Here is a 22,518-nt window from a genome sequence, read left to right as displayed (position 1 = left end):
TAACAGTCGATATTAACCGTTATTTATTTTTTTTCAAATGACTTAGATGCAATCATTGGAAGCAAACTAAGTGGAAAGCTTGCAGTGAAGAATTACATGTCCGCGCCCTTTGCAGACTGAGCTGGGACAGAAAGGGGCTGGGGCTGTCCCTCAACCTGATCCCTTCCAAACAAAGACATCCCCAGTGTCCCTGGCGGCCCGGCTCCGGGAAGAGGGACCTGCTGCTGGCTCTGTGTTGAGTTTGCCTTGCCCGCCACTCACTCCTGGTCAGCATCAGATGCCCTGCCTCTCGGGCTCTGGTCATCACCCTCCTTTTTGCGGCCTGAGATGATGTCATCAGTCCACAGTAGCAGAACAGCTGTCTCCATTGCTGTCTTGTAGGTTTGCAGCTTTACAGCCAGTGGCCCCAGTTGCCCAGGGCTTCCAGTGCCCCCGGGTACCCGGCTCGCCACGTATGCCGCAGGTCTCACCATTCTCCTAGGTGTGCTTGGCCCGAAGGCAGGGAAGTAGACGGATGGTGCCGGCCCCACAGTTCTGGATCAGGGTTCGAGGGATGACCTGTGAGGCCGGGGCAACAGCCCTGTCTGGCCATTGCTCCATACCGTCACGGCCGTGGATTTTTCTCTCAAGGCACGGGCCACGGCCGTTGCAGAGGCTCCAGCCCGGAAGTGAGCTGGGGTCCCGCCGGTCACTGTGGCGCACTTGCCTGGCATCCCGGGGCCACGTTCCGCCTCTGAGAATCTCTTTGCTGGCCCCGCGGAGGGGCGCGGTGGGGGGCTCGGGTCTTTGCTCTCGGCGATGCGTGTGAAGTACTCCTCCCCGCTCTTCTTCATTTCCAGCGTGCCTGCTTCTGCCCGCACGTCTTCCCTCGGCTCTGGCCGGCTGACTGTGGGCCCCGCAGGCTCTAGCAGTGCACTTGAGACACTTCGGCATCTCTGATTGAATGTGTGAATTCCTGATTTTTCTCAGCCTAATATTTATAGACAATTGAGGAGTTAAATACACGTATGGAAAAAATGTTATTTTTAAATTACTTTGACCGTATTCACACTTAGAGGTTCAACGTATTTTCATTCTTCAGTTGTGGTTTAGTTAATGTGATGTTCAGACCTATGTCTACAATAATTTTCGTTGTGGGTCGGGAGGGAGAGAGTAGAAGTGAACAGGAGGAGCTCCCTTGATAAGGAGTCTAGCGTATGAAACAGAACTGTAAATGGTTATGTAATAATTCTAAGGGTAGAATTCAATGATTTCTGTCCCAAAGTCAACTAAATACAAGTATCCCTTAATCTTTGGACCTTCACAATAAGGACTTACAAAATCGTTCCATTACCAGAATTAAAAAAAAAAAAAAATCCCCTGTAACAAATCCACAAGCCAAGCTGGAAGAAACAATTAAGTTATTTTTCAGTCTTGGTAAGAGAGCATAGAATACACCCCAGTCTACCTCGGCTTCTTTTCCTATAGAACTGTGTCCTGTTTGTGTGGTATTTACGTATATTTGCATGCTTGCTTTCCTCTTCCCTTCATTGTTAAGTGAAACTGTCTTCCAAGCAAGTCGGCTTAGGAAGAAAATAAGAGACTTTTAAAGGCCTAACCCTCTCACACACATATTAGAAGAAAAAAAAAAGTAAGTCAAAGAAATGCGCTGAGAGAAGTGAATGCATGCAGCTCCTTAGTCCGGTCATATAGACCTTCCCATAAACGTGAGGCAGAAAAGCACGGAATTCACTAAGAAGTCTAGGTTTAGTGAAAAGGTCAGTGAAAGTAATAGAGAATGGATCTCCTCACAAGCACGTGACTCTACTAAGGGATTTGATAGTTTTTGTGAGACCATGACTGTGCAAGATTTACAAGTTATCTCATCTTACCCAGATTAAGTGACGCGCTGGAGCACTTGAGCGCGATCCTGGTATAAGCAGCCACCCAGCACTAAAAGTGTGATTGCAGGGGCTGCCTCATGTCATTGGGAGCTGCCTAATCACAAGCGGAGGGTTCCCATGCTGAGATGTTTCACCCCAGTGTTCCTTCTGCAGTTTTAAACGGTGGGGTCTCCTGTGTCGTCCAGAGCCCCAGGGAGTGTTGGTGACATCGGCTAGTCTGACTAATAATGATGCCTGGACTTAGATGTAGCCCACAGTGAGTGCGGTGGAAATGCTGGGACTTCCTTGGTAGACCACAGAAGAAGGAATCTGAAGGTTCTGGGAAAAAGGAACATCGAAACCCTTATCTGCTTGTTGAGCCATTCCCTCATTATGCCCCAACCAGGGGGGGGCCAAAGGATACGCCCTTTACCAAGCAGAAGGGTAAGTGTCCGGGAGTAACATCATCATCCTTCCATTTCTCCTGGTCCGTGGGTTGCCTTTTCACTCTGTAGATTGTTTGCTTTGCTGTGGAGAAGTTTTATCGTTTGGTACCAACCCACTTGTCTATTTTTGCTTTTGTTGCCTTTGCTTTTGGTGTCATAGTCCAGAAATGACTGCCTAGACCAATGTCGTAAATCTTTTCCCCCTATGTTTTCAATAAAGTTTTACAGTTTCAGGTCTTATATTTAAGTCTTTAATCCATTTTAAGTAGATTTTTTTTTTTTTTTTGCGTAACGGTGTAAAATAGAGGTCCAGTTTCATTCTTTTGCCTCTATAAATCTATTTTTCCTAACACCGTTTGTTGAAAAGGTTGTCCTTTCCCCCTTGTGTCTCCATGGCACTTTGTGAAAGATGAGTGGACCGTGTATGCGTTGTTCTACCCTGGTTTCTGGGCTTTCTGCTCTGTTCTGCTCTAGAGATCTAATTTAGGCCAGTACCATACTGTTTTGCTTACTGTAGATAAACTCATTTTTATCTGTGTTTCCCTGCATATAATCTGGCTTTTCTCTCTGACTACCTTTAAGGTTTTCTCTTTATTGTAGGTATTAAGAAATTTATGTATCATGTGCCTTTGTGTAGTTTTTTTGTTTCTTTTGCTTTTGCTTTTTTTTTTTTTAGCTTGTATCTGTAGGTTTATAGTTTTCATTAAGTTTGTAAAACTTTGACATTTTAAGTTTTTTTTTTTTTTTAATTCTCCCTTTTTCTTCTTGGAACTATAATTGTACACATATTAGGGTGCTTGAAGCTTTTCCATAACATAACTCTGTGCATTTTCTCCACTCTTTCTCCGTTTTACATTTTAGATTCTTTTGTTATTTAATTTCACCAACCCTTCTTCTACAGTGTCTAATATGCCATGAAACCCATCCAGTGTATATTTTTATCTCAGATATTACTTTTCATCTCTTAAAGTTTGAGTTGTGTTTTTGTTATATCTTCTAGGTTTCTAACAGTCTCATTTTTTCCTTCACCTTGAAAAATAGCCTTGTCTAATAATTCTCTCATCTGTGTCGTTTTTGTAACTGTTTCAATTAATTATCTCCCCCCTTTATTGGTTGTATTTTCCTGCTGCTTGGCATGCTTATTAATTTCTTATTAAAATACAAATGTCACACATTTTAATTTTTTGGCGTTACACACACACACACACACACACACACACACACACACACACACACACAGAGTCCTCTCTCTGTGCTGTATCCTCCTCTCTAGGTCTTTGGAATTGTATATTCTAGCCATGTTGGCCTCCTCGAGTTCCTAACTCCATCTCCCTCCCTCACAGCAACTGCTGGGCTCCTCTGGGCTTCCTTTCCCTGCACCCACTGCACCCAGCGTGGCCTGGCAACTCGCTCCATTCACGAGCGATGGCAGCCACAGGGCTGATTTTGTTTGCTTCCCCTTTCTCAGATGTCACTGTCCTTTGCTGCTTGACGTCCAGCATCTGTAATATTGATTGCATCCATTTTGTCTACTTTATTTCATGTTTTTATGGAATAGGGTAACTCCAAATCCTGTTAGCTACTTGGTCAAAGGTACAATTACACCTTTTAGGGTTTTGATTGTATGGAGTGACAATGAAATGACGAATGAACCGTAGGGTAAGCGACAATTATTTTTCACAGGGAAATGACATGTTATTTAATGAAATATATTTTATAAGATTATTTATAAGTAAAACACCAAACATGTCCTCCACGTCCAGTGTGTCAGGGAAGTAAAATAAATCCAACCAAGACGTCTCACTCTCACACTTAAATATAGAGGACTGCTCTTTATACTTAGATTTGAGAGACACAAATCATAGGTGACTCTGACAGCCCCCTTTTCTCTCCATCCACTTCGTCGCCCCTCAGTGAGCTAGAGGCGTCTGTGTACTTGTTTAAAACATGGACAAGCAGGTTGCACTGAAATAATTGTAGCAGCTGTACATTCCTTAATGTGCTTTCTCTCTCATTAAGCTCTGCATAGAGCTGAACTTTTATTTATAAATCCTCATTGTTTGCTTATTGTTTTCTGAGATTCAAAGGTTTTAAATTATGACTAATAAGAACATCTGGTCTCTCTGGACCAGGAAATCAATTGTTTAATCCCGAAGGCATTGTATAGGGTTTTGTTTGGTTTTGTTTTGTTTTAAATCACCATGGACATATGGGAAATCAAGTAAAGGCAAAAGCATTATGTCGTACTGAGTGTCTGTGTTCTATTTTATTCAAGCTCCATGGCTAACTACTACTCCTGACAGGGCATCCTTCTTGGTATAACTTAATATTCTCTCCCCATCAAATTGTAAATTTAAAAATATTCCCCTGATCTTCAAAAAGTAGTATTGGGGAAACCTAATTCTTAATATCCTTTCTGTCGATTGAGAAAATATATTTAAAAATTAAGTTTTCACTAAAACAAACTTCCACCAATCTAGATACCTACATCTTTTCTACCTTTCACCCTTATCCCAATTTGTTAGGCCTGTTCATTCATAGGAAAAAAAAAAACCTCTCCGAACAAGATTTCCTCCTGGAAATCTTCTAATGACCTTATTATTAATTCAATATACTGATCATATAGAACCACCCTAAACCCATTCCCTCTCATAATTAAATAAACAGATTTAAAAAAATATTTTAGTGTTGGTCCCTATATCAGAATATCACGGGCTGGGGGGTTTAAACGACAAACATTATCTGCTAGTGCTGAAGGCTGGAAGTCCAAGGTCAAGGTGTCAGCATATTCAGTGTCTGGCGAAGGCCCTCTTTGGTCTGCAGATGGCCACCTTCTTGGCGTATCATCGCATAGCAGAGAGGAAGATCATCTCTCTCTCTGTTTTTTAAAGATTTATTTATTTATTTTAGAGAGAGAGAGAAAGCTCGCTGGGGAGCAGGGGCAGATGGAGAGAGAATCTCAAGCAGACTCCACACTGAGTGTGGAGCCTGATGCAGGGCTCGATCGCACAACCTGAGGTCACCACTCAGGATCTCCAAACCAAGAGTCAGACACTTAAATGACTCTGCCTCCCAGGCACCTCATTTCTCTCACATCTCTTATGTGGACACTAATATCCACCTTCATGACCTAGTTACCACCCAAAGGACCCATCTTCATATACTGTCACAGTGGGGGTTAGAGCTTCAACATACGCAGTTGGTGGCAGGACACAAACGGTCAGTCCACAGCATAAGACAACTGTTTTCATATGGAGAAAACCAGCCATTCCACTTTCTTCCTCCTGTCACACTGAACTTGTTTCACGGAGCTGGAAACCTTAAAAGAGTAGGATGGCCATGATGTGCCAGGCAGTGCAAAGTGTGGAGTGGCTGAGTACTTCTGGGACTTTCTGTAGCGCACTTTGATTCTCAACTCTTTCATGTTCGTTGGAATTTCTAACAGGTAGAAGACATTTTCTAGAAAATTCCTTTCTCTTTTAGAAAATACCTTTTTGAAAATGTAGAACTATTGATTAAATTAACAAGCTTGCTAAACTCTGTTAATTCATACTTGGTAAAATGTCACAATAGTCATAAAAGTCAAAACTTTTTTTTTCCTCCCGGGAAATAGGTAGTGTGGTTTTACTAGAAATACTTAAAAAAAAAAAATTAAAGTTCTGGGGCCTGGATTCTGGTCCCAGTACTGGGTCTAATATTATGACCTTTTTTTTTTTTTAAAGAGTTTATTTGTTTGAGAGAGAGAGTCTGAGAGAGCATGAGCAAGGGGTAGGAGCAGAGGCAGAGGGAGAAGCAGACTCTCCCCACTGAGCAGAGAGCCCAAGTTGGGACTCTATCCCAGGACCCTGGAATCATGACCTGAGCTGAAGGCAGATGCTTAACCGACTGAGCCACCCAGGTGCCCCAATTAGCATTATGATCTTAGGCAATTATTTAATCACCCTGTAACTCACTCCCCTCTTTAGTAAAATACAGGGATAACACTACATTATCTATAAGGCCCTTTTAGAACCTAAGTTCCAGATGCATAGTTTACTTATTTGGTTAAAGAGGAGGGAAAGGAAATTATATTGTATTCGGCATATGAGAGAGAGATCCATTATGAGATAGGAGATGAGGTGTGGAAGGCTATTTGAATCCACCACCTGAGGACCAAATTAATAATGCTAAACTATTCACTGGTGGTCTTCGTGAGCCCTATGAATTATTTTACATTTAAGATGTAGCATATATGATGAATTGGTCAGAAATTTTTCTGGAGGTATTTACCTTTTCTGAGTTGATTCTGGCAGCCTCATTGGCTTTGCTAAGTGGTGGATTTATTTATATGGGTATAAAGTCTTTGCTCAAAACTCAGGGATTTTAAATCCTTAATTCATGAGAAATTGGTGAGAGTTTTGCAGGCATCTTTAACTACAGAGAATGAATTTTTAATTAAAGGGAATGATGGAAACATAATGAAGTAATTACTTGCTCATTGCAGGTTTATAATTCATATGTCACCAGCCACCATCCTCTTTCTGAGATGACAGCTTTGGTATGTATTTATACATGTATTTATTTATTACGGAAGGGACATAAGGCAGCTAGCAGGGAATGCATAAAATATAGCAAGATATCACCAGTGAAGGGTGGATGAGAAATGAAAGAAAATGGGAAGTCTAGGAAGTAAGGCCAATAAATAAATAACTAGCACAGAGATCTGAAATTAAAAGTTTAGGTAAGCAAGCTTCATCCCATTCACGGGTTCAAATGAAATCCTGGTACATCTCACAGACTCTAGTGTCCGTCAGATACAAATAATCATTGTTCAGGACAAGGACACTAATTTCTGATTCTTAGACAAGGAGGAAGAGCAGGGTACTAGAAAATCAGAATACTTTGCTTCAAATCATGGATTTGCCCACATACTAGCCATGTGACGTTGGGAAAGTTATTTTACTGCTCTGTGCCTAATAGCTTCATCCACTAAATGGGAATTAAAATAATATCCATCTCAGAGTGTTTTTTTTTTTAAAGATTTTATTTATTTATTTGACTGAGAGAAAAAGAGCATGAACGGGTGTTGTCATTCATGAGTGAGTGTTGTTTTGATTAAATGAAATAAGGCACGCCGAGTTAGCGTAGTCTCTGAGATTTAATGGATTCAACATAGATAAGATTTAGCTATTTTCACTTTTTTTTTTTTAGAGAAGATGTAAATTGATCTAGTAATCCCTACTTAAAAAACAAAACAAAACACTGCAATGTTAGGAGTCTACCAACATCCAGGCTACTGTCAGAGACACTTGATAAACACCTCGTCTGCACTTGTATCCAGAATACTGTAAGCACTAAGAGTGAGAGCCCTTTAGCCACAGCCCTCTGAAGAGACAAAATTTACCCTCATCTGTCTCCACGATAAATCCTTGCAACCTACAGCACAGGAATCAAAAATAATCAAATGATGACCCAGCTCCACACGATTTGACGTATACACTTCTTTCATTGACAAGTTAGCATTATATATAAAATAAGATCCAGTATAACGAACTGTATGTGATGCGTGACATCAGTTTAAATCTGTCCACCCCCTCCTCTTCTTTCTTCTTCCTTTCTTGTCATAGAACTCTTGCTTTATAAAGTTGGAAAGATCAGTGCATCACTAATCAGCTAGGAAATAGGTCATGGGTACTTCAGAAGGGGGCAGTGTAGGAACTCAAGTTTTTTTTTTTTTCTTTTTTAAGATTTTATTTATTTATTTGATAGAAAGAGAGGGCAAAAGCAAGAGGAAGGGGGGGAGGGGGGTGCGAGAGGGAGAAGCAGACTCCCAGGACCTGACCTGAAGGCAGACACTTAACTGACTGAGCCATCCAGGCTCCCAGGAACTCAAGTCTTTCTAAGATTATGTGGTTGATTCCTCTTGGCCTGTTCCAGGTTAAGAGGAGGAAACAGAAGATAATATGGTTCTAAAGAAAGAAAAAATGGTGTCAGGAGACCTGGATACTTGTTTTACCTTTTCTAGTCATTTGCTCTATAAACTTGGTCTATCTTCCAGGCCCCTCGGGTTTTTGTTTATTTTGTTTCATATACCAGGATTGAAATCTGCTCCCTTCTCTTAGAAATGATAAAATGGATTTGAACTCTTATCTGTATGTTACATACTGGGAAAGAAGGATATAAAGAGAGGTTATAAGCTATAAGATATTACAACTTTGGTTCCATGCAAAGGTTCTATTCCCAGCTCCTGCTCAATGAGCTGTGTGAACACAGATGAATCCCTTAAACTCTCCAAGCTCTTTTTCCTCCGTGTGTGTGTGTGTGTGTGTGTTGTACAAAATCTATAAATAACTAGTTATCCATATGTATGTGAATACATACTTCTTCAGACTGCCCTCTTCAGAATTTTGAGTAAGCTGTTGGGGCTCAAGTTTTACTTCATAACGGACTGCACAATCAATCATGGTAACACATTGTATGGTTCTTTAGATGAGGAAGATGACAAATAGTTTCCAAGGACCCTCACCTACCGTTGAATTACTACCTATTTGAAACAGTGGTTGGGCTCCTCTAAACGTTGAACTCCTACTGAACTGACTTGGTGAGTCTGTCCGTGTGAGCAAAGAGATGGGAACAAAATGACTCAAACTGCGAGCGTTTGGTTACTTGTAACTTCCGAACTTTAACCAAGTCCAAGTCAGGCCGTGCTCTTTACAACCAGCCATGGAGTTTTTCTAAAGATTTTATTTATTTATTTGAGACAGAGAGAGTGAGAGAGCACCTGTGAGCAGGGGAGGAGCAGAGAGAAAGAGAGACAATATTCATCAGACTCCATGCTGAGTGCAGAGCCCAACGTGGGTCTCAATCCCAGGACCCCAAGATCATGACCTGAGCCGAAAACCAAGAGTTAGACACTTAACCAACTGAGCTACCGTGACCCCAAAACCAGCCATGTTTAACTGAACCTATGCAAATAATATCTAAAACACACCGCGTGTTTACCATAGTGGCAGGTTCTTTTCTAAGGGCTCATTTAATACTCATAATGATCCTGTAGGGAGACACTGTCATTAACTGTGTTACACTTTTAAGGAAACGGAGACAGAGTTTAACTAAGTTGCCCCAAATCACATGGTTAGTACAAGCTCTCTGAATCTAGAACCTGACCAGTTTTTTTTTAAGCTATAGGGAATAAAGTTTATTTTGGCAGGAGTCTGATTGATTTTTAATTAGTATGATACATTCCCAGGACTCTTAAAGAATATGTTTAAATAGGTAAGACATTTGCATATTTCAAAGAGAGAAAAGATCAAGATAATTTAAGAAACAATTTGCCCTCACTCTCATCTTCTAGCCACCCATGTCACCTTGCTGATGCTAATATTTTTACTTTCTCATGTATACTTTATATATATGGCAATTATTCCCTGTTTATCTTTTTTTTTATTGAAGTTTAGTGGACACACAATATTAGATTAGTTTCAGGTGTAGAACAGTGATTTGAAAAGTCTATCCTTTCTTTTTATACTGAAAACAGAAACAGAAAATATAAACTGGTCTGCATTTTGTTTTTATTCTTGAGGGGTATGTGTGTGTGTGTTCATAACAATATATCATGGGATTGTTCATAGCCATGCATAAAGATATTTTGCTTTCTCTCTCAGATGAGCATAATTGAACAAGTCTCTTGTTTCTAAGCATTAGGTTGAATTGAATTTATTGTTTTTGTACCTTACATGGAATAACCTTGTGCACGGGTCATTTGTCATTTGATTTTTCAGTGTAGTTTTTGGTAACAGCTTTTGGAAAAATAATGGACATACCCTAAATTGAACACATTTAAAGTGTGCAGCATGATAGGTTGTGACATATGTACATGACCGTGAAACCATCCCCATGATGAAAACAATGAACATATCCATCATTCTCAAAGATTTCCTCGTGCCTCTTTGTAATCCTTCTCTCTCTCTCCCCCCTCCCCAACTTCCTCCGCCCCCGAACCCCCGCTATAGCCAATGATCTGCTTTCTGTCACTAGGGATTGTTTTTGTTTGTTTTTGTTTGTGTGTTTGTTTTTTAAGTAGGTTCCATGCCCAGCATGGAGCCCAATACAGGGTTTGAACTTAGTGCTGTGAGATCAAGCCCTGAGCAAAGATCAAGAGTCAGACCCTCAACTGACTGAACCACCCACACGCCCCACTAGGGATAGTTTTTCATTTCCCACAATTCTGTGTAAATGGAATCACAGAGTTTGCATTTTTTGGTTTATGCCAATTTCTTTACTCAGCATCATTATTTTGAGATTCATTCAATCTGTTGCATTTATTGACAATAGTTCATTGCTTTTTCCATTTCATTGATATTTTCTACTTCATTATTTGTCTTAATTTTTAGTGTTTTTTTTTCTCATATTTACTTTGGGTTTAATTTTCTCATGGTTTCCTAATTTTGTGAGGTAGAAACTGAGACTATTAACTTGAGAAATTTCTTCTTTTTTAATTAAGGGGTTCAGTGTTATAAATTTACTCTTTTTTTAATGTTTTTTTTTTTTTTATTATGTTAGTCACCATACAGTACATCCCCGGTTTCTGCTGTAGGGCTCGATGATTCATTAGTTGCGTATAACACCCAGTGCACCATGCAATACGTGCCCTCCTTACTGCCCATCACCGGCCTATCCCATTCCCCCACCCCCCTCCCCTCTGAAGTCCTCAGTTTGTTTCTCAGAGTCCATAGTCTCTCATGCTTCATTCCCCCTTCTGATTACCCCCCCTTTTTTTTTATCCCTTTCTTCCCCTACTGATCTTCCTAATTCTTATGTTCCATAGGTGAGAGAAACCATATGATAATTGTCTTTCTCTGCTTGACTTATTTCACTTAGCATTATCTCCTCCAGTGCCGTCCATGTTGCAGCAAATGTTGAGAAATCGTTCTTTTTGATAGCTGAGTAATATTCCATTGTATATATGGACCACAACTTCTTATTTATTTGACAGAGACACACACACAGCAAGAGAGGAACCCACAAGCAGGGGGAGTGGGAGAGGGAGAAGCAGGCTTCCTGCCAAGCAGGGAACCCGATGCGGGGCTCGATCCCAGGACCATGGGATCATGACCTCAGCCGAAGGCAGACGCTTAACCGACTGAGCCACCCAGGCACCAGGACCACAACTTCTTAATCCAGGCATCTGTTGAAGGGCATCTTGGCTCCTTCCACAATTTAGCTATTGTGGACAAAGCTGCTATGAACATTGGGGTGCATATGGCCCTTCTCTTCACCACGTCTGTATCTTTGGGGTAAATACCCAGTAGTCCAATGGCTGGGTCATAGGGTAGCTCAATTTTTAACTTTTTAAGGGACCTCCACACTGTTTTCCAGAGTGGTTGTACCAACTTTCATTCCCACCAACAGTGTAAGAGGGATCCCCTTTCTCCACATCCTCTCCAGCAATTGTTGTTTCTGGCCTTGTCAATTTTTGCCATTCTAACTGGCGTAAGGTGGTATCTTAGTGTGGTTTTTTGATTTGAATTTCCCTGATGGCTAATGATTTTGAACATTTTTTCATGTTCTGTTAGCCATTTGTATGCAAACATTCAAAGAAGAAATAGTACCTATTCTCCTAAAGCTATTTCAAAAAATAGACACAGAAGGAAAGCTACCAAACTCATTTTGTGAGGCCAATATTACCTTGATCCCCAAACCAGGCAAAGACCTCATCAAAAAGGAGAATTACAGACCGATTTCCCTAATGAATATGGATGCCAGAATTCTCAACAAGATCCTGACTAATAGAATCCAACAGTACATTAAAAGGATTATCCATCATGACCAAGTGGGATTCATCCCTGGGATGCAAGGGTGGTTCAACATTCGCAAATTGATCGGTGTCTTAGATTTTATCCAGAGAGAAAAATTCAAAAATCATATGATTCTCTCAAGAGATGCAGAAAAAGCATTTGACAAAATATAAATTTACTCTTAAATACTGCTTAGTGGCATCTTATAACATTTGATATTTAAAAATTTTTATTCAGTTCAAAATTATTTTTTAAAATATTTTTTGATTTACTCTTGACCCATGGTTTATTTGTAAATACGTTATTTAGTTTCAAAATATTGGGGGATTTTCCTGAGACACTTTCATTATTATTGATTTCTAACTTAATTTTTCTGTGGTTAGAGAATATGCTATATATGGCTCGTGTCTCTTAAACATTTGTTGAGATTTGTTTTATGGTCCGGGATATAGTCTGTCTTGTTCCATGTTTCTTGTGCACCTAGAAGTAATGTATGTTCTGCTGTTTGGGATGAACGTTATATGAATACCAATTGGATCAAGTTGACTAATTGTATAGCTTACATTTTCTATATTTTTACTGACAGTGTGTCTATTTTTTCTGTCGATTATTGAGAGAGGATTATTGAAATCTCCAGCTATAATTGTAAATGTGCTAATTTCCCTCGGAGTTCTATTGTGTATTTTAAAGCTCTTTATTGAGTGCAGAAACATTTAGGATTGTTATGCCCTCTTGATAAAATGATCCGTTTAGATTATGAAATTACCTTTAAAAAATCTTATTAATATTCATTGCTCTGAAATACTTTTTCTGACATTAATGTGTTCATTCCAGCTTTCATGGGTTAGTGTGAGCATGGTATATATTTTTTTCATTCTTCAACTCTTTAACTTATTTGTAGCTTGCATTTAAAATTCTTTTCATGTAGGCAGCATATATTTGCATCTTACTTTACAATCAATCTGACAACCTCTGCTTTTTAACTGTGGCATTTAGTCCATTTAAATGTAATGTGATTATTGATATGACCTGCTTTCCATCCATTCTATAGCTCTTTTTATTTGCCCCATCTCTTCTTATATTTATTTTCATATTTATGCCTTGTTGCATATTGAGTATTTTTTATAACTTTTATCTCCTTTATCAACTTATTAGCTATAAATCTTTATTCTTTAAGCGACTGCTTTAAGGTTTATGTTTATATATCTGTGTCTACTTTCAGATGATATTATGCCACTTGATATATAGTAAAAGAAACTTGTACCAGTGAACTTCCATTTCTCTCCACCTGATCTTTGTACTATTTTTACATACATTTTACTTTTATATAGGTTAAAAAGTCACATTACATTGTTACTGTTTTTGTTTAAACAGTCAATTATATTTTAAGTAAATTTTAAAGATGAGAATACTTTACAAACATTTTTTTAGAGGCAGAAGGGGAGAGGACGGGGGAGAGAAAGAGAATTCCAAGCAGGCTCCATGCCCAATGAAGAGCCCTGTGTGGGTCTCAATCCCATGACCCTGAGATCATGACCTGAGCTGAAATCAAGAGTCAGATGCTTAACCCACTGAGTCACCCAGGCGCCCCAAGATGAGAAAAATTTTATATACTTATGCATGTAGTTGGCCTTTGATGCTCTTCATTTCTTGTATAGATCTATATTTATGTTAGTAACCACTTTCCTTCAGTCTGAAGCACTTCTTTTAACATTTCTATTATGAGAGTGTGCTGCTGAAGAATTCTTTCAGCTTTTATACATTCGAAGAAGCATTTCACCTTGGTTTTTGACAGATATTTTTGCTGATTAAAGAACTCTAAGTTAAATTCTTGTTTTCCTTTCAGAACATTAAGGGGCATTTGAGGAAAATTGCCAAGGCCAAGAAAGAATCATTATTCGAAAAGATTAGAGGACACAATTTCTGGTACTCACATAGCACCAGAAATAGCATGTTTCCATCAGTCAGTCTGGAAAACCTTATATTCAAAGGGTGTTTGATAATATGTACCCAGAATTTGTGTGACCAATGGGGAATAATTAGCTTTAGTCTGAGCATTGCTCTGGTCCTGTCTAACAAATTTTTTTTGAAAGACCCCAAAGGATCAAACTATTTCCAAGATATTTAACCACATCCCAGAAAAAGCTCAAGGATATTTATAAGAATGCAAAAATATCTAGTACCCAACAGGGCAAAATTCACTAAATTAAGTATCTAATCCAAAATTACCAGACATACAAATAAGTGTGAAAGTACAGCCCATATGATAATAAAAAATCAGTGAATGGAAACTGACCCAGAACTGACACAGATGTTAGAAATAACAGGAAAGGTCATGAAAACAGTTATTATAACACTTCAGTGTGTTTAGCAATGAAAAAGCTCAGGAGATATAGAAAAGACCTAAACTGAACTTCTGGAGATGAAAAATGCAATGTATGAGAAACAAAATTACAAGATGGGATTCATGGGAGATTAAACATTTAAAAAGAAGAAGAAGGAAAAAAAAGAACCTAAAGACATAGCAGTAGAAGCAATCTAAAATGAAACTCAGAGGAAAAAAAAATACAAAATACTCCCTCCACTCCCAATAAGCAAATGATGACATCAATGAGATATGGGACAACTTCAAACAGCCCAAAAATACAAGTAATAGAAGTCCCAAAGGTGGGAGGTGGAGGTAGGGAAATAGAAAAAATATTTGGAGAAATTATCATCAAACCCTTTCAAAATTTGATGGAACTACAAACCCACAGAACCAAGAAAATCAGTGAAACTCAAGCATACAAAACCTAAAATTACATCACGTTAAATCAAAATCAAATTGTTCAAAACCAGCGATGAGGAGAAAAAAAAAATCTCATGAGCAGCCAGGGAAAAAGTGACATATTACTTACAGAGGAAGTAAGTACCTTCTTTTAAAGTACCTGCAAAGTTCCTGTGAGGAAACTACCAGAGGAAGATCTCTACGGCTTTCTAGAGTTCTCTGCTTGTGTAGCTTTGTCTTTGCTGAGGTGTTATCCCGAGACTTGGGGCCACCTGGATCTGTAGTTTCTCAGCTCCATCTGCTCAGTTCAGGCGTGTCAGCTGGGTCACAGTTTGGGAGCTCTCCAAAAGCAGTAAGCTGGGGCTGCCAAAGGGTTCACCTTGTTTGTTTCCAATTTGTGGCAAAACATTGTCCTTTTTTGTGTGATGTTTCGTGTCTTGAAAATCATTATTTCAGATATTGTATCCATTTTGGTTGTTTCAGGTGGGAGGGTAAATCTGGTTATATCATTCGGTTGCAAGCTAAAATTCTCACTGTAGTTTCAACCTTCAACTGCCTTATGAATAAGGTTAGGTCTCTTATATAAACTTAAAGACATAGCCATAGAAAATATTTAAAACAAAACACAGAGGGATAGGATGATTAAAAACCTTTTTAAGAATTACTTACAGGGGCACCTGGGTGGCTCAGTTGGTTAAGTGGTCAACTCTTGATTTCAGCTCAGGTCAAAATCTCAGGGTCTCAGAATTGAGCCCCCTGCTGGGCTCTGCACTGAGTGGCGAGTCTGCTGGATATTCTCTCTTTCCTCTCCCTCTGCCCTACCCCTGCTCATGTGTCCCCTCTCTCTCTCTAGAATAAATAAATCTTTTTAAAAAAGAATTACTTATGTATTCATTTGTATATGAATTTTCATGGTTTTTTTTTTTTTTTTTTTTTTTTTTTTTTTGCTTTGCTTCTAGAGATTTAGGTGTTTTCCTTCTTGATTGGCAGGGTTTTTGTACATTAGGGAATTTGAAATTTTGTTAGTATGAGTTTTAGTGCCATATGCTTTTCAAATCAGAGATCTTCAATTCACTCAGACAGTAACCCTTCCGTTACTTGGGCAGGAATTTCAGGTGTGACCAAGTTTACATTTATCCTTGACGCCTGACTCTTTCTACCTTCATGGAGATGCTGTATGGACCCCTCCTTGCCCCTACTGTCACTCACTTTTGGTCACTCAGGTTCACCTTGATTCATTTTAATAAGTTTTATTACCTATAGGTAGAAAAGATGATATTTATTAGAAGAAGAAGTTGAAGCTCAAAAAAAGGCCCCGGACAACCTATAAAATCTGTATGTCTCCTCTCAGTAGCCTTCAAGTCTTGCGTGTCAATTATTTCTCTCAAAGAAAAGGAAATGTCACTAGAAATCCTGCTGTATAAAAGAAATGCATAATGGTGCCATTTGGGAACCTGTTTATCTCACGTTATCATATATCTTGGGGATTCATATTTTAAATGTTGATTTTATCACTATTGAAAACTGATTGCTTAGCATACATATTAAGAAGAACCACAACTACTTGAAGATAACTATTGAAGATAACTATTGAAGATGATAACTATTGAAGATAACTATTGAAGATAACTCTTTGATGACCATTTGTTTCCACATTGTTTTCTAATATAGGTCCGCAGTCCCTTATCTTGCAATTCTGAAACCCAAAAAACACTTAAAATTGAAAATGTTTTCCTACTAATTTGGAATTCAAACCTAACCTTACCCGAATTCATTTGCTGTCAAAGCATGACTAGAACTTAGTTGAAGTTATTTATAGTCTATATTTATCCCACCAAGTGTGACTATTCAGAGGTTTTCCTGCAGAAATGTCAATGTTGTTTGGTCATGAAATGCTTCCTTGAATGCCTCTGATGGTGTTACATAATATATGTACCATATGTACTTCCCCAAATCAGAAAATTTTGAGCTATAAGTTATGAGTGTTCCCAAGGGTAGATCTGTAGAAATTTTTGCAGTAAATATCCTTAGATATATATTTGCTAATGCTGGCATATTGTTTATAGTTTATTCTTTATTCTAAGTGGACAGTTTTTATAACCCTACATTCTTGTATGAATTAACTTCATCCTTTTAACCAGTTTTCTGCTAGATTGAAAATTTAATTGAATATATGTGTCTGCAATTAATTGCAAATGGTTTTCTAACATAGTTAATGGTAGGATTTTTGCTTTGTGGTTGAACCTGCCCATCAAATTTTAAAATTTACATGGTCAAATTTATAAATTTTTCATGCTTCCTACATAGTTCCGTTATTGAAATATTCACCGTACTACAGGATTTTTATAATATTTTCATTTATTATCCATTATAGTTAGTTCCATTTTTTTCTGATCAATTTGGTAAGAATTTCTTGTAATTTGTGTGCTGTCCATACGGAAAACGTTTTCTGAATTTATTTTTCATATGTGTCTGCTTTCTTGCTACTATTTTTTAAATTCTACTTCCTTAACTTAATATGGTCAAGGTTAGCCTTTTTCCTTTATTGATTAGAGGTTTTCCTGGAAAAAGGATGTTGATTGAAGGAGTAAATAGTCTTTTACCTTTCAGTGTTTTACAGAATTCCTGAGAAAGAGTAAGGGTCGGCAGAAAATGTGAAAAGAAATAATTACATGTAAATAAAAGTGAAAATTAATTTGAGGAAAATCAGGTATACAACCAGAGATTAGACTGTTGATTTATACACAAATATCTCATTTAGGTCACTATGATTAATGAGCATTTGACAAGCATAACACTTCCAGAAGTACCTTACCCAATTTGTAGTTGAATCATATAAAGAAAGTAATTTGCTAAAGATCTCACAGCTAACAATCCTAATATATTCCTTGTTACTTATATGGAGCATATTAGAGCTAGTGAAATTATTAATGAAATAAATAAATAAATCAGTACTTTATTATGACATTTCAACTATTAATGACATTTCCTGAGTGTGCAGGAAAACCTACTACTGAGCAAGTTCTCTAATCGGGTTCACATATTTCACAGTTACTTCAGTTTGGTGAATTTTGATACAAACAGGTTTTTGTTTTGTTTTGTTTTTTTGTTTTTTATTTTCTTAGAGAGAGTATGAACATGTGCAAGTGGGAGGGAGGGGCAAAGGAAGAGGGAGAGAGAATTCCAAGCAGGCTCCATGGCCAGCATGGAGCCCAATGTGGAGATCAATCCCACAACCCTGAGATCATGACCTGAGCTGAAATCAAGAGCTGGATGCTGAATGGACGCAGCCACCCACATGCTCTGATCCAAACAGGTTTAAATCGAGTCACCCAACATCCCCTTCTTACCATCTTCCAACCATCTACCACAAAGATGAGGTATTAAAATACTACCCTGCACCACAAAGACCCTGTTCATTGCTTCTTCTAGTCAGTTATCTGTCAAAGTTATTCCCTGTTTTGACTACAGTCCCCATAGATTTGTTTTGCTTGTTTTATGATCTTAACTAAATGAAATCATACTGTATGTACCCTTTTCTCAACATTATGGTTTTTGAGATTCATCCACATTGAACTCAGGCCACTTCAGGGTTTGGAGCCAGAACCAAGATCTGTGGATCTTGGAGATGTGATTGCCTCTCACCAGGGGCAAGGCAAGGCAAGAGAAGACGACCAAAAACTTGGGGTGGTCTGCACCATTTTCTCTGATCACTGACGTAGGCTCCTCAGGTAAGCTATTGCCTTAAAGATTGCTGAGCCCCTGGACGGGAGTCCAGAATGTGGCTGGAGCACAGGGAAGAGGGCAACTACTGAGAGAGGATTGGTTGTGACGAGTCTCTTATTTTTTATTATGTTTTAGCATGTGGATTTCCCATGGGCTGAATGGAAGTTGTGGAAAATGAAATATTATGAGTAATTTTGTCAACCCTTCCGTTGGGCAAAGGTGTTTTTTGTTTTTTAACAATAGGAACATCTAATTAGCCACCCTGAGTAAAGCCCGAGAAGGGATAACAGAGTCGTTTCTGAGGAACTGGAGTTCTCATTTAAATGGTGTGTTTGTTTGTTAGGTATTTTGTAATATAAAAGCACAGACTGGGTGGCTTAAACAACAGAAATTTATTTTCTCACAAGCCTGCAGGTGAGAAGTTCAGATTAAGGTGTCGGCAGGTTTGGCTTCTGCTGAGGCCTCTGTCGTTGGCTTGTAGAGGGCTGCCTTCTTGCTGTGTCCTCACATGGGTGCCCCTGGGTCTTTGTGTTGTCTGTGTCCTCATCTCTTCTTCCTCTAAGGACACCGGTCATATTAGATTGGACCAACTCATATGACTTAACTACTTCTTTATATTTTTTTATATTTAAGTAGAGTTGATATAAAATGTTATATTAGTTATATTAGTTGATATATAGTTTTTATAAATGTTATATTAGTGTCAGGTGTACAAAATGAGTTTGGAGAATTTTGTGTTTGCACTGTGCCCACCACAGTAAGTGTGGGTGCCATCTATCATTGCAACATTTTTGCAATATTATTTATTATATTCCCTATGCTTTTCATCACCATGACTATTATATAACTGGAAGTTTGTACCTTTTAATCCCCTTCCCCTATTTCATTCATTCCCCCAACTCCCTGTTTAAAGGCACTGTCTCCAAATACAGTCACATTCTGAGCTATTGAGGGTTATGACTTCAACATGTGAATTTTAGGAGGACAATTCGGCCCATCACAGAGGAGAACCCCACAAGGCTTTTTGAAGAGCCTACCCATGTACTCACATGAGAGACATTTGGAAGCATGCCACATAGAAGTGAGGGCCACAGAAGTGTTAGCAAGACAAGAAGTTACAACCAACAGAAATAGGAAACTGCCACATCGCCAGAGGAGGCCGAAGTAGACCCTGCTGCTTCCTCTGCCCTTCTTCCCATCGCTGGGCTAGCGTGTGGAGAGGAAAGAAGAAAAAGACAGGTGTAAGTGCAAACAGGTTCTCCTCTCCTATCCCCTCTATCTTTCCTCTCTAAGCTGCTATACCTCTGTTCTAGCCTGTGTTGGGAGGAGAGGAGGGTAAGTGCTTAATGACGTCGAATCTTTAAAATGATTAGTGTTCAGATTTTAGGAACCAGAATGGAAGTTTTAATGACAAGAATCTGAATATTTATGGAAGTCAGCTGAATGTTTTTTTAAAAAAAGGGATGGCAAGATATACTGGATCCCCATAACCCAGATCAGTGAAATTAGAATCTCTAGGGATGGCCTAGACGAAGTAATTTATGAAACTCACATCAGGAGTCTAATGTGCTGCTGGTATTGAGAGCCAGTGCTCTGGGCACTAGTCTCCTGCCCACTGGGGTCATTGTCCTCACTGAGTTCACCACTGCTTCCTCTTGACGTTTCTGGTGGCTCCAAGCTAACGCCACTCTGGCTTCCTTCTCATTTCCTAGCCTTAATTCATAAGCCAGAGAAAGGCTGTTCATACAGGAAGGGTCGGTAATAAAATGCCCGTTCACATGGAAGCTTTTACAACTGATAGAAAATGTCTGGTTCTTTGGGTTTTTCAAGATCCATTCAATTTCTCCTGGGGACTTCTAGGTATAAGGAAACGAATATATTGGCATTTGTCTGTATCCTAATCGCGAACAAATCCTGCACCCCATCAATACCATGATATGTTAGTGGGTCAATTAATATTGAGCTAGTGCCGCAGGCTGGTTCTGGGAATTCTTTTTTTTTTTTTTTATAATGATTTTTTATTATATTATGTTAGTCACCATACAGTACATCCCCGGTTTTTGATGTAATGGTTCTGGGAATTCTTATTGGTGCCAGTCCGATCTCCGGGTTCGCATCTCAAATTTTCAGGATCATTCCTGATTTATAATCTTTGCTTATTCTTCTTCTATACTTCTCTAGCTTCAGTTCTTTGTAGGTATAAGACTGAGGCTCCTTGCTGCCTCAGAACCTCACATCTTCTACACAAACTTCATCCAATTCCACTCCTAGTATTTTATGTAGGATATTTAAGCCGATGTGGACCAGCAGCATCAACAAAAACTGAGAGTTGGTTAGAGATAAAGAATGAGTTCCCCTAGCCTTAGACCCACTGAATCAGAATCTCTGGGGAGGTGACTCAGAAACTGTGTTTTAACAAGGTCTTCAGAGAATTTTTATGCCCACCAGAATTTCAGAAGCACTTTTCTAGGCCTTATTATAATATTTCAAAGCAAACATTGAAATCACAGTGATTTCATAGAATAAAGGCTTATTTTGGGTGACATTATGGGTTGGGTGGCTCTCCTTGGGGGCTGTTGCCCAACCAAGTTCAGGGATCCTTTCGTCTCACGATGCTGTCAATCCGTGGTCTCCATGGTCACCGTAGATAGAGAAACGGATGATGAAGCAGGGTGTTAAGGTAAACCTGAAACATAGCCTATGTCACTTATGCCCACATGTCATTGGCTAGAACTTAGGCACGTGGCACCAATCTAACTGTGAAGGAGGCTGGGAAATGGGAGAAACACGTGGGTCTCACCAATACTAACCATCTTTGCTCCCCACTGACTGGCCTTTGCTTGGCTCACTCTACTTAACAGTCTCAGTAAATGTCTCACCTCCTCATACACATTTGATGCTGACGTCCATGTTTGCTCTGTGCTGTAACTGAGGAGACTTAAGATTTAATTCTGGGGGCGCCTGGGTGGCACAGCGGTTAAGCATCTGCCTTCGGCTCAGGGCGTGATCCCAGCGTTATGGGATCGAGCCCCACATCAGGCTCCTCTGCTGGGAGCCTGCTTCTTCCTCTCCCACTCCCCCTGCTTATGTTCCCTCTCTCACTGGCTGTCTCTATCTCTTTCAAATAAATAAATAAAATCTTTAAAAGAAAAGATTTAATTCTGAAGAAGATATTTAATGTCTTAATTTTGATATATTAATACATTTCCCTTTAACTGTGTTTAAAAATGTACACTCTCAACTTTCATTTTCTCACATGAAAAATCATTTGCCACCCTAATTTACATTTAAATAAATTTATTAGAGAATTTGTAGGTATTCTGATGACTTTCATGACACAAAGTCATGTTCTTAGTCTGATTTACTGAGGCATTTTGTCTTTTTTTTTTTTTTTTTTTTGGTAAGGGCTTTTGCCATTTCTGGAGATATTTATTTTTCTCTGAGATGATCTTTAGACTGCTTCCCAGAGACTTTTGAAGTTAGCTGTGGCTAGGAATGTGTTATCGTTTGCATTTGCCATATTTCACCTTTTTGAGGTTATTTCGTTTCCTATCGGGCTTAGCAAGGCCTTCCCTACTTGAACATCATGGAAATGTCCTCTCTATTCCTCTACCACAGCCATGGTTGTAGAAAAAGAAAAATAGGGTAGGAATTCAGGAACTTCTGAGGGATATTTGGGATCTAATAAACCTGAGAAAAGAAGAATGTTCTTTAAAAAGAGCTAAAATGGCTGGTGTTATAAAAGGCCAAAAGACAAAGTGACAGCACCATTGACACAGGAGTCCTTCAATAAGCCAACCTACAATTTGTGAGCGGTTGGCAAAAGGGACACTTATGAGAAATAAGGCTCATTTCTGTCACTCAGGGCTCAGGGTGGTTATTTGATTCAGTCTCATTGCCAGAAAAACGGACTGTTCTTTTTTCTGGACTGTGCCTCCCAA

General features: G+C 39.0%; 1 pseudogene; it reads right to left on the bottom strand.

Moving 5' to 3' along the window:
- Positions 1-257: 257 nt before the first annotated feature.
- On the bottom strand, positions 258-3,810 carry LOC113260657 (T-complex protein 1 subunit gamma-like; annotated as a pseudogene).
- Between the last annotated feature and the right edge of the window lie 18,708 nt (positions 3,811-22,518).

This window comes from Ursus arctos, unplaced genomic scaffold (genome assembly GCF_023065955.2).
Source record: "Ursus arctos isolate Adak ecotype North America unplaced genomic scaffold, UrsArc2.0 scaffold_18, whole genome shotgun sequence".
In the NCBI taxonomy this organism is placed as follows: Eukaryota; Metazoa; Chordata; class Mammalia; order Carnivora; family Ursidae; genus Ursus; species Ursus arctos.
This window is presented reverse-complemented; position numbering and strand designations above follow the sequence as displayed.